General features: G+C 42.1%; 1 pseudogene across 8 annotated transcripts in view; it reads right to left on the bottom strand.

The window, feature by feature from the left end:
- The window catches only part of LOC134482707 (uncharacterized), a 501,539-nt pseudogene that overhangs the window by 416,252 nt on the left and 71,947 nt on the right, over window positions 1-13,340 (bottom strand). For 5 of the 8 annotated variants that reach the window (XR_015641629.1, XR_015641625.1, XR_015641614.1 and 2 more), the window contains exon 2: window positions 8,493-8,580. The exons of the other annotated variants lie outside the window; for them this stretch is intronic. The product of XR_015641629.1 is annotated as an uncharacterized LOC134482707, transcript variant X22 (transcript). The remainder of the gene's footprint in view (window positions 1-8,492; window positions 8,581-13,340) is intronic. 8 annotated transcript variants of the gene reach the window in all.

Below are 13,340 nucleotides of genomic sequence, written 5' to 3'. Positions count from 1 at the left end.
TGTCCTTAGAGTTGCACTGTCTATTCTCGGTATTAACTGTTATTCTGTGTTTGATGGGTGCCATGTGGCTGGTGGTTGGGTAAGAACAGGACCACAGTTTCCTATGTGAACCATGACCCTAAGTTACATCCCTCACACGCCTGAGGCTGCTAAGGCTGGGGTCTTTATAAGAATACCAGATATCTGCTCACTAAGTGACTTATTTTAACTTTAGTGTAAACTGGTGCCTTTCTTCCTAAGATTTGAAATGAAGAAGCAGATTAATTGAGATACTTACCTAGAAGTAAATTACAGTGTTTGGGTAACTCTTGACCAGAGTACCATACCTGTTAATATGTGTACCACTAAAATTCCCTTTACAAAAAATAACCTTTGTTAAATGAGTCTTTCACCTGATCCCATTAAATTCAACCACAGCTGATGGTGTCAAAAGCCAGTAAGGAAATGGTTAAAATCTCTACTTCTGTCCTTAATTATATTTAAATTAATTTTAGCATGCAGACTGAGTGTGCTCACAGAGCTATGGAATAATCCACTGTTCTAAGAACCACTAATTCCTAATTGACGTAGTAGCTTATAATTGTATTTTCATAGTGTTTAGTAAAAACATTCAGCTTGTTAAAAAAAAAATTAAAGGACCATAATATGAAACTTATGATCAAAGAAATCAGCTGAGATCTATTTGCAACACATTTTTCCTTTCTGAAAAGGGGTGGGGTGGTGGGCACTCATCCTCTTATTTGGGTAACACAAAGGCAATTTTTAAAGCTTTGGTACATGTGCAAAGTTGTACAAAAGAACAAAGCCAAGTCTTTGTGGCAACATGTTCCCTCTCAGGAAATACATCCCAGCTATCTTACTAGATATTCTCAGGATCCTAGCACTTTGAAAATGTGTCTTATATATCCCTGCATTGTACTAAATCTAGAACTCCCGCACAAATGGAAGCTATCTTTGAAAGCAGAAGAAATAAATTACTTTCCTCAACGAAAATAATAAAAAGAACTGTAGAACACAGTTACATTGAAAATAGTAGCCATAGGCAAGAAAGGCTGTGAGACTGAAAGGGCCTCATTAAACATTCAGAGGATATTGGAAAAGGCAAATTCGGTTTGCCCACCTTCAGCATATTTGCTGAAGGACATCTGATGAATATAAACATGCAAAACAGTGCCCCTATGAAACTTAAAAGTTGACATATTCTGGTATCCTTAGTCTAAACGATAAAATCCATTTACTGTAATGTAAGCATTATGTAGATCGGTAAATACAGATCGTTGAAGGAAACAAATATGGGTTAATCCAATGCTCAAAGCCACAGTTCTGGTGACCAACATGCCAGATGACAGTAACATACACCACCTTCATGTGTGGCATATTCTTGAGTGGTTTTCACAACTGTAAGACAAGTGTAAAACAACCCCATCAACACAGATAATAATCAGGACCCTGAAAGTTCTTCTGGTCCAGTTCTATCCTGAAAGAGGCAGATTGGTCACACCTAATCAAAAACATCCAAATAAATCCAGTCAGAAACTTCTCAAGCAGCAACATGATGCTACAAATGGGAAACGCCATACTTGAGGAATGAGAGATGGTCAAGAGGTAGGCATACAAGCAACACTGTAAAGAAACATTTCAGGCTACATGTGCTATGTATGTATAAAACATGAGTGAATTCCAGGGTTGGACTTGTGTCCCATCTCCAAGATATCTCATAACGTATAGGTACATAAATGTTTAATGTCCGAAAAGGTCATTGTGTGAAACGCCTGTGGTCCCCAAGCTTTTCAGACAAGGGATGCTTAGCTGCTGCTCTTGCTGCCAATCCTTGGCTTTCTCTGACTCATACCTTTGCTCCTGCATGCATTGCTCTCTTCCTACAACCCCACCCCCCGCCCTCATCCCTTGGCCTTCACCCCCATGCCAACGCCACGAAAGGCAGTCTCTCCTAAGACAGTTCTCTATTGTATTTTATCCTAAACAAACCCAGGCTGAAGAAATGCTCGCATTAGAGAATACCACCTCACATGCACTGATGCTGCTGCAGGTAGGATGCTGAAAACAAAATTTAAATATTGTTAGATATGGTAGTACATACCTATAATCCTGACATCTGGGAGGCTTCGGCCAGAAGATCCTGAGTTTGAGGCCAGTCTGAACTACATAGCAAGGCAAAGGGGTGGGGGGTGCTCTACAAATTAAAAATGTCTGAGGATAATTTTTTAATGCTGTAGAATTTAGAAAAAATACACAAGTCACTTGAGGCAGGGTCTCGTGTACCCCAAGCTCACTTACAACTTTCTATGCAGCTTGGGATAAACTTGAGGGTCTGGTTCTCCTGCCTCTGTGTGACTGGAATTACGAGCATGTGTCACCATGCTAGATGTATATGGTGTACAGATTAAACTCAGGACTAAACTGCATGCCAGGCAAACACTCTATCAACTGAGCCAAGGCTGTGCCAAGGGTGGTACTTAACGCCTAAGAAAAGAACCACCCTTCAGCACAATAACCAGGATACATTTGAACTGGGCTTTCCTGCAGGATCCCTAATCACTCACACTAGGCTGTCTCTCTGGAGGAAAAAAAAAAAATCCCCCAAACAGCCTGGTATCCTCGGGTTCAGAATTTCCTGATACACTTTGAGGATAATACATAAAATCAGTTTTATGTCATCTACCAAAATTTACCATCTAATATGAGTCGAACGAAACGGTTAGGTTCCCTGTGCCTCTTTCTTGAGTGGTGAGGCATATGGGTTATGGCTCACATCCACTGGGGTCTTACGAATACTTTATTATTAAGATACAGGGACTACTGTGTACCACACTAGCTACTACAGAACAGGATGTGACCCCAGGAAGCCAGACCAAAACCTGCATGCTTCAGTACCAGGCAGTCCCAAACAAAGCATGTCAGACAGTATATAACTGCCACTGAAGTCGCTGTGAGGAAAGCAGGCACCATCCCAGTGACCTCACACAACCTCATTTCATAAACTGAAAATTCCTTCTATGCTGAGCTGCTGAAAGCAAGACTTGGGCTGGCTGATAAAAAATTCTTGTGAAATTTCAATTATTAAAAACCAAAAAACAAAACAAAACGAAAAAACAATAGAAAACCAAGTGAGCCTTGCTGAAGCTGTAAGAAAACTGATGTGGAAAAGAGGAGGAGCAACCATCCCTTCTCCTGAGGCTTTGAATAAGCCAGGCCGTGAGTCTCCAGCGTGGGACTCTCCTTGGAGCTTTGGACGGGACAACAGGGTTATCAAGGCCTGAATTGTTATCACAGATGTTCCTGCGACATCTGGACAAACTGACAGATTCTCCATCACTGGTCTCACTTCCTCTTCAAAGGCCAGTATCATGTGCAAATATTTGGGACTTTCTAAGATAGTTTTCCAGTTATGTGGTATTTCAAAAACCACCTTATTAGCAGAGGTGTCAGTCACTGAGTATGGCTCAGCAGGGCTGGACCTCACCACCATGTCCAAATCTATTCTGTCAGAAACACTTCATTCTAGATATCGGCTACTTATCTGGCGATTCCAATTTAGAAAGGAATTGTCCATTTGTCCGTGTGATAAAAAGAAATCACCATTAACATATTTATAAGGTACTGGATTTCTGTTGTGGGGGAGTACTAAGTGCCATGAGAGGAGCGGGGAGAGGAAGAGAAAGAACGAAGAGAAGGGCAAGAGAAACAAATTAGATCGCGGGTTTTAACTGTGGCCGTATGGGTAAGTGCGTTAAATGATAATGATCCAAGAGTGTAGGTGAAACAGGCAAATCAGAAAACCCCTCAAAGAATATTGCACATCAATGTAAAATGAGCACATGCCACCTGAAGAGACCATCCTAAATCAATGCTTGTCCTTACAAAGTGTCCATATAGCAGACTCGTCACAAACGCAGCAGCAAATAAAATAATACTAGTCTCAGGAACATATAAGAAGGGCAGTTGTGGGGGCTTGCAAGGTAAAAGTACTGTGCCACCAAGCCTGGTGACAGGAGTTGAATTCCAGGCAGCCCCAAGTTGAAGAAGAAAACCAACTCAACCCCTCCCTCACAACTTTTTCCTCCCTCCCTCCCTTCCTCCCTCTCTCTCATACACTGACATGCAAAAAAAATAAATAAATAAATGCAAAAAACTTTAAACCACATATACTGTTTCTATTATAAGTACATAAAATACATATGTAATATATATCAGTATATATAACAACATATTCTATTTCTCTCTATATAAAAGAACTATAGGTCAAATGACGATGTGAACTAAGAAGGGAATACAAATCTTACAAGTGAAAAATAAAGATACTTAGCAATACACATAAAGATATACAATCACATAAAGTAACAGGAGTGCAAATTTCAACCCTGAGAAGCGGCAGCATGAAGTATATGCTTGCCACCATATAATAGGACTATCTCCTCATGGTCTAAGAGAATTGGCTCCAAACACCTTGGAAAACAAACCAATGCCATCTAATAAAGCTCACACTCCTGCTTAGTGATCCAGTTGGGAATGGATAGCAGAGAGTCAACTTACTCTGTGTGCTACAAGAATGGCCACAGTCGCTCATCTATAAGGACAAAAGCTGCGGATATCCTGATCCTCTCCAGATCCTAAGATAAAAATTAATTAAGTTTATCTTGAAGAAGAAATAAACAGGGCCATGGGATGGGGAGAAGGAGTGGACAAGACAGGAAAGATGATCAGGTATTAAAGTGAACCACCTGCTGAGTGAGTGACTGAGGCATCATTTCATGGGGGGAATTATGGGAGCTGCAATGACCTATGGGAAATGTGACATTTACATAGAACCTTCAAGAGCCACCTACGGAGCGCTGCTCCCAGGACTGCTCTCTTGTGTAGTGTGTGCTGGTAAAAAGGCTTTCTACAGCAGTATGGGGGAAGCGGTCCTCAGGCTCAGAGGCAGCCAACAGCATCTGGAACTTGGTGAGAGCTAGGAGGATCTACGACCCACTTCAGAACTCCAACCCAGATGCTCCCTGACTGGAAACAGATAGGCTGCGGCACATGTACACAATGTAATCCTCCAGGGTAATCAGGAGGTTACTGAAGCCGTGCGCCCTGCAACGCTCTCAATGCTCCTCTAGCAAAGGGTGCAAAAACGCCCAGCACAATTCCGCTCACTTACATTTTTTTGAGTATGCAACATAAGTCAACTATCACAGAGATGCATTACTGCAAAACTATGAAGGAATACCAAGAACAACAACAACAAAAAGGAGACAGGAAAACTATACTAAGAGAGTGTGGCTAGGCTATCGCCACCAGAGCTGCATGGTTCTTTTTAAAACACATTTTTTTTTTTTGGTTCTTTTTTTTTTTTTTTTTTTTTCGGAGCTGGGGTTCGAACCCAGGGCCTTGTGCTTCCTAGGCAAGCGCTCTACCACTGAGCTAAATCCCCAACCCCTAAAACACATTTTAATGGGAAGAAAAAAGCAAGTTTTATCAGAGGCAAAGTGTGGGAGAAATGACTGGAGATGAAAGAGAATACACGGATGGAGGGCTACAAGCAGGATTTTATTGATGTTTATTTCATAAATCTATGTATGCTTCCAGTATGAAATACTCTGTAAAAACTGTCAAAGGAAGGGCTAGAGAAAGGACTCTGGTTGGAGTGCATATGGCTCTAATGGAGAAGCCAAATTCTGTTCCCCGAATTCATGTGGGGTAGCTCAACCTCCTGGAACGCCAGCTCCAGGAAGTCCTAGAGCTCTGGCCTCCTTGGATTCTGCTCTCAAGGGCGCATGTCTCCACACACACAGGGACACATAACTAAAAATGGGTTTTTTTTCTTTTTTTAATTCTTGAAATTTAAAAAAAAAAAAAAACCTCATCAAAGGATTCACAAGAATATCTCTGAGTCAAAGAATAAAGAAATGTCCTTTCTGTGCTTCTTCTTTTTCTCTAAATTATTTATTGCCTTCGTTATTTTGAGATAATGTCTCTTTCTGAAATCCAGGCTGTACTAGAACTCACAGTAGAGCCCAGGCTGGTCTCAAATCACGCCCTCCCTTCCTTCCGGCCTCGGCCTCCGGAGTGGGATTAGAAGCATGCCCCCAGGCTCAGCTTTCACCTGTACTTCCTACAGCAGACATAACACTTCTTTATGGTAATGAAACAATCCAAAGCCAAAGGCTTCCTCACGAGACCCCTTCCCTTCCACTCCCCCTTCTATCATGTGACATGCACAGCCAATCTAGAAAAAGTGGGAAATCAAAGCCACTTGATTCCCCATTGTAGTTATTAACTTTCGGAATGATCCTGGGCTTGCTAATTCAACTACACATTTACATTTGCCCACAGGCATTAACGGGCGGGGGAGGGGGGAGGAAGTAGGCCAATTCTAAAATAAATCATCTGGTGGGCAATTAAATACTTGATAAAAGTTGAAGGGAAGGGAAAAACCCTAACACTACAGGTTAAATCCTATTAAAACAGATTTCTAATGACTTTCTACCCTCTCATAAGAGACCTGGAGTTACATTCAGGATGTATCAAACAGTGATTGAAACTCGAGTATTTAAACTATAATAAGAGACTCGAGATGTTTATAATATCAATTTTTATTTTGAAAGATAAATTATAAGTGAAAAGGGCAACCTCATCGCCTTCACCACTGTGGAATCTGGAAAGTGAAGCTCCTAGATGCTTGGGCTAACCCACCTGTGTTAATGTTAATGCGTTGTGCTTATGCCTTGTATATTTTGTAAAGCCATAAGAAATTCCTGCTGCTCTCAGAAGTCACGTGTATCTCTCCATGGGCTCAGCTGCTGGGATGTAAACTTATGCATCCTCCCAGTCACCATTAGCACAGAACAGGTCCTTCAAGAGCTGCAGAACCTGCTGTATCATGTCTTCTACTAGAAGGGGACCGATGGCGCGGCACCTAAAATGGATTGGGGCAGTCTGAAAGAAGAACTGTGTTTTGACTATGTACTCGTTAGCATGCTCTCCTTCAAGACTTCACAATCACTAAGGTTTATAGATTCATAATCGGAGAGGCCTAAGTGAACAGGCCTGAGGGCCCCAAGAACACTTGAAACTGTTTGGGCAAAATTCCTGCCCAGATACAAGCAACAGACTGGGAATGTCTTTTGTGAGCCCAGAAAGCTTTGATTAAAGAGGGTAACTAGAAACTCCCACTAACCCCAACAGCAGTATCTGCCTCTACAAGCTTCTTGCTGTGACCCTTGACAACACATTCCATTTTCCCAGTTCTTTTATGGTAACTTTGTATCACAGTGTACAGGACTGTCACAGGCCTACAACATCTCATAAGGGCTAAGCTTGTCAGGGCTTTGCTCCAGGATATTTAAGGGAGAAAAAAGAAAGGGAATCAAAATCCTATGGCCTGACATTGAGTCAGTACACATAATTCATTGTGCTTAAGGAGCCGATCTCCAAGAAGTCCAGAACCCATAAAGGCTGAAAGATGAAACATGACTTTTACCACCAACATAACCAGGTCGACCTCCCAGGGTATCAGCATCCCACTAAAGCTTGGGTGCATGCATTGTTTTCCATTTAATGAAAGAAAAAATATTTCCTGGCTTTCCAATAGGAAAGCCAACTTCCAGAGAGCTAAGCATCCTGTTACTCCAGCAACGGCAAGCCATGACCTGAGTTCCGAGCTGGGATCTGGTAACTCTTTGGGAAACATCTTTGAAGCATCCATAAATGACCGTCATCCATAAATGGGATACTGGAAATCAGAATCCCTGGATACCATGGATTCTTCATTTTTATCTCCCTCATGCTCTACCTCTGAACTCCCTTTCCAATAAATAAATAAATAAATAAATAAATAAATAAATAAATAAATAAATAAAAGCTGACAACAGAAAAAGAATTACAACAGTTTTTGTAAAAATTCACCTTGCCTCCCCCCCATAAAATATGGGTTTAAGATGAAATCTGTCTTTCACTTGAGAGAAGAGGACAAGAGACAATAAAAAGGATATAGGCTTAAATGAGGAGAAGTCTTTACATCATCATTTAGTTTTCCATTTTAATTAAACTTGAATTCCAAATGATGGCGAGTTTATTAACAAGATAATTCTTTGTAAGTCACTGCCACACAGGTTCTTGAAGAGTTTTATGGTTTGTCAATATCAAACGGCAGAGAGTAATCTAAGAATTTAGTGAGCCAATAAAATGAAAGGCAGTCATAGTACACCCACAGTCACCGAGAACTCCCTGGGGGGCTAAGGTTTCTTTCAACACTACCAATTAAGGCAAGAGCTCCGGCACTGAATTTTCCATTTGTACCTCAGTTCCCCTGATCCCTCTTTCCAACTGACACATATTCACCTATGTTCAGGCATGCATGTGAGCGCTGTGTACTGGGAGAGATGGAATTCAGGTTGTTTTTACAACTGGAAAATGTCTACACATTGCATACACATAGGAGCACATCAGATGGTTGAAATAAATCGCAAATCACCAAGACTTACTCTTTACTTATGTGCTCTGTGTACTTCAAATAAGCATGCTTACTGCAGTGCTGTCTTCAAGATGGTCTCTACCTGAAGACTACAGCCCCTATGAAGAGACAATGCAAAGATTCAATACTCTCTGTCATGACAAATGTCCCATTTAGGTCACGCTTGCGTGAGCTTGCATGCAATGGTGTGCATATAAGACAAAGCTAGATACACAGCAAAATGGACTGAGGGGAAATGCTTAAGAAGTGAACGCATGATCACTTGAAAATTCAGGACAATGCAACCCAACACAAGCTCTCCTTGGGATGCTTTATATCAAGGAACTAAAAACACAACAGAATTCACTACATTCCTGAGTAAAATTTAACATCGCGGTGGCAGATAGCTCTCAGTTTAAGAATAGCCATTCAAGATGTTAGGATAATCGTTTATTTTCTCTACCACTATATTATTTTAATTCAATATTTATGGGGGGAAAGGATATTGAGCCAAATAGTATAACTCAAACTTCTAATTCCTCAGACCAGGAAGTATTTCTGTCAAACAGGAAATGAGCACCTCACAAAGCTATTCCCTACAGTGAACCAGAAACTGGCCTGCCTTCGATGCACTTTACCACAAAAACCAGCACTGGAAATGTGCATGCTCACACAACATGAGCTTCCATATCGCACCAACACCCTTTCACACAATACAAGCATGCATTTATTTATGACATAAGCTTTCATATAGCACCAACATCCCTTCACATCACAGAAGTGCGCGCGCGCACACACGCGCGCGCGCACACACACACACACACACACACACTGTTATAGCTACAGTTTTGAACCAAGTTAAATGACGTCTAGTCCAAAGTCACCACAGGCCATGACATAAAGACCAAATGCAGAGGGCCTTGAGGGTTGAATAAACCCATTGTCCCTTTTCAAACAAGAAAGCTGTATTCACATGAAACCAGAGTAAAAGTTAGAATAGAATAAAGCCTGAAAATTCAGAAGCCAGTCAGAAGCAACTGAAACCCACTCACATTTTTACAGACAGTTTCTGAGCTTTGTACTACACTTCGCTTCCATCACAAAATGAAAATATGGGGCCGGTGAAAATGCCCGAGGATAAGAGTCTGCTGTAAGAAGAACTGAGGATAGCACTCTGCTGTAAGAAACCCTGTTTTCTCTTTTTATTTTGTCCTGTTTAAACCACTTCACATATTTAAAGACGTAAAGAACAAACTGAAGAGTTCGACCTGCTAAGTATTCTTATCATTTTTAAGAATTATTGTTATTTTATTTCATTATGTGTATGTGTCTGTACTAGTGGATGCTATATGTGTGTGGGTGACCTCAGAGGCTACAAGAGGGTATTGGATGCCCTGGAACTAGAGTTACCGGTAGTTGTAAGATACCTGGATGCTGAAAGCTGAGCGTGAGTCCTCCAGAAGAACAGAAAGCACTCAACCACTGAGCCATCTCTCCAGCCCCCCAAGCATTTGATTTTATGCTCTGCTTAAAGATACAAATCAAAGGTAGGCATGGCAGCACACATCTTTAATCTCAGCACTTAGAAAGCAGAGGCAGGCAGATCTGAGGCCAGCCTGGTTTACAGAGTGAGTTCCAGGACAGCCAGGGCTACACAGAGGAAGACACTCCATCTCGAAAAACATAGAAGGTGAGTCAAATTAGAATAATGTACATATTACTGCTTCATATGATTTATTAATCAACTACATATAAACTGCCCTATTTAACGCCTGTAAAGAACATGTCAAGTCTGTACCATAGATGAGATATTATATTTTCTCACTGGCCAACGGCTCTGTTCACCACCCTCACACTGTTACAGAAATCTCAACTAATACATCCCACACCCTGCATAAATCTAAAAGCTAATTCTCTGCCCTCTTTGCATAAGGGGACTTTGCATAAGGGTACCACCAGTGTACCTCTCAGAGGGGAAACTGCAGAAGAAAACTATAACTGGCGTAGGCTAGATTTGATCTCACTAATAAGGACACCATCTAAGTGTCCACTTTAGGGGAAAATCAGTGATTTACTTCCAGGCTGTCTCCTGAGGCTGAAGCGAGGCTTTCAGCACGGCATTCAGCACTTGACACACAAGAAGACAGTATCCTCTCTAGGCCTGCCCCTTACGATGGATTTGAACACTGTTCTCTAACTCGGTGCCTAGTTCTTCAGCCCTCCCAAAGAAACGCTGAACTTTACCCTGTCAGTAAATCCATCTTGTACTTAATCCAAGTTTGTTTCTGTTGCTTACAGTTAGAGACACCGATTCAAATATGTACTGGGATTATACAGTAGTTATTACTCTTTGGGGAATCTCTAGGCAAGTCCTAACTGATGCACTGGACTCAACAAAGGAAAACTTTGCAAAAAGAGGAACAATACAGTGGGTAGCAAGCCTTGCAGTGCAAAGGCCCTGAGACAGAAAAGCAGAACACCTGATCTTCCCCACGAAGGGCATAGAGAAGAACATCAGGAAACGGGGCAAAGAAGGGACAGACGCCAGTACACGGTTCATGACCAGGCTTGCTTCTACAGCGCATGTCAATCTGCCATTTTTTATTGAGCCAAGATAAAAGAAGACATAGAAGAAAACACATTTGAAATGTTACAATAAAATTGTAGGCTTAATGCCACAGCTCCAGGGCAGTATTTCACAGATGTAAAGACAACAATTGCTCATTGATCTTTACACATGTGCGGGTTCACATGTGTGCATACATATACACCTGTGTGCATGCTCGTATGTATATGTGGACTCCAAAGACTGGCGTTAGATGTCTTCAACAATTGTCTCCACCTTACTTGTTGTTAATGGGTTCCTTACTGAACCTGGAGCTCACTCATTAAGCAAGGCCAGTTGCCCATGGAGGCAGAGCGGTCCTCCTGTCTCCTCATGGCACCAGAATCACAGGCGCTCACTGAGCCTGGGTTTTTACCTGGGTACTTCAGGGCTCCGAGATTTCTGGTCCTCACAGTTGTATGACAAGTACTTTACCAACTAAGTTACTCTCCCCACTGGTCCTTGAGCATGCCTTTCCATCTCCATGTCCCTAGGTCATCGAGTGTATCGAAGTCACATCTGAGGCATGAGAGACTTGGTGAGCACAGTGGCTCGGGGGTGAGACAACAGGTCAGAGCCCTCATGCAGAACTGACTCTGCACTCTTTGGGTAGCTACTTCGTTTACACCAAGTGACCTTGGAGCTTCTACTGTCCTCTCTTCATGAAACTGTCTTGTGGCTTAAATGAACTAGGAGATACCTATGCCCTACATAGTAGGTTATTAACACAGAGTAATTGTGATGGTAATAAGTTATCATGGCTCCAGGGCAATCTCTTAAATGGTAAGTAGGAACATCAGGATGTTCTTATTGTCACTACTCCTCATTACTTGTGTTATGACCAACTACCTAACATTGCAGCTTCAGAGGACTTGCTTCTGCAAACATTTTGAGGGTACAGTCCACCAGCCTTGAAGGCTTGGCTGCAATAGCAGGTGGGCCAGGGTACCAACTCACACTGTAGCAGAAGCAGAGAAAGGGAGATGCCAGAGCTCAGATGGCTTTCTTCTTTTTCTCCTTGTTCCATCAAGAACCAAGCCCATGAAATGGGGCCCCTCACAGTCAGGGTGGCTTTTCTCCCTCTGTAAACATCATTATAGACACATCTAAGGTGTAGCTCACTAATGTTCTCTTAATACAATCATGTTGGTAATCATTATTAACCACTGAAATTCCTAAACATGTTCAGAACTAAATACAGGATGCTAAAAGCAGCTTGACCAAATAAAGAGTACTTAGGGATAATTTATCTTATTCCAGCTCTAAACTACTTCAGGGTAAACTAATGTTAATTCTGGGATCCTGTGTTTCCAGAGTCAAATGATTCATAATCTAGAGGACATAAATATATCTATTGTAGCTAAATAAATTATGCTAACAGGTAAAGCACTGCTTTTAGGCCCTTTATCTCGTTTGCCTCTGCACCACTACAGAATCTAGGTGCTAGTACAAAGTCATAAGATACAAGGAAACATGATTGTTAGAGTCAAGGAGATGCCTCAGCGGGGGAACAATGTTTACAAAGCAAGTCTGGTGACCTGAATTCGGAGCCTGGAACAGGCTAGGCAGTGGTGGCTCAGGGCCTTTAGTCTCAACACAGGAGGCAGAGAAAGTCAGGTTTCTGAGTCTGAGGCTAGCCTGATCTACAGAACAAGTTCTGTGACAGCCAGGACTACACAGAAAATTCCTGTCTCCAAAAAAAGAAGAAGAAAGAAGAGGAAGAGGAGGGGGAGGGGGGAGGGGAGGAGGAAGAGGAGGAGGGAGAGGAGGAGGAGGGGGAGAGGAGGAGGAAGAGGAGGAGGAGGAGGAGGAGGAGGAGGAGGAGGAGGAGGAGGAGGAGGAGAGATAGAGATAGAAAGAGAACACCTGGGACTGGCATAAAAAGCCAGATGTGGTTGTACATATCTGTAATCCCAACGCTCCTACAGAAAGATGGGAAGCAGAAACAGAACAAGTAGGAGAAAGCTTTTGGGCAAGCTAGGCTGAAGTTGGCTGCTTAGGGTTAGACATTTTGCCTCAGCCAGGTTTGGAAGGTTAAAAAAAAAAACCAAACAAACCAACTCCTCAAAGTTGACCTCTAACCTCAACACACATGCGCGCGCGCACACACACACACACACACACACACACACACACTTAATTGAAATAAAACAGTGGATGGCCGGTTGAATGTATACACAATACACAAGTAGTAGATCCCAGAGGATAGAAATGTGAGCAGTCAGGGGTACGATTTACAGAGTACTTGGGAAGAGAGCATGCTCACTGCTTATT

Source organism: Rattus norvegicus, chromosome 17 (genome assembly GCF_021556685.1).
Source record: "Rattus norvegicus strain SHRSP/BbbUtx chromosome 17, alternate assembly SHRSP_T2T, whole genome shotgun sequence".
Taxonomy (NCBI): Eukaryota; Metazoa; Chordata; class Mammalia; order Rodentia; family Muridae; genus Rattus; species Rattus norvegicus.
Note: the sequence above shows the minus strand (reverse complement) of the source record. Positions and strands in the feature narration are given on the sequence as shown.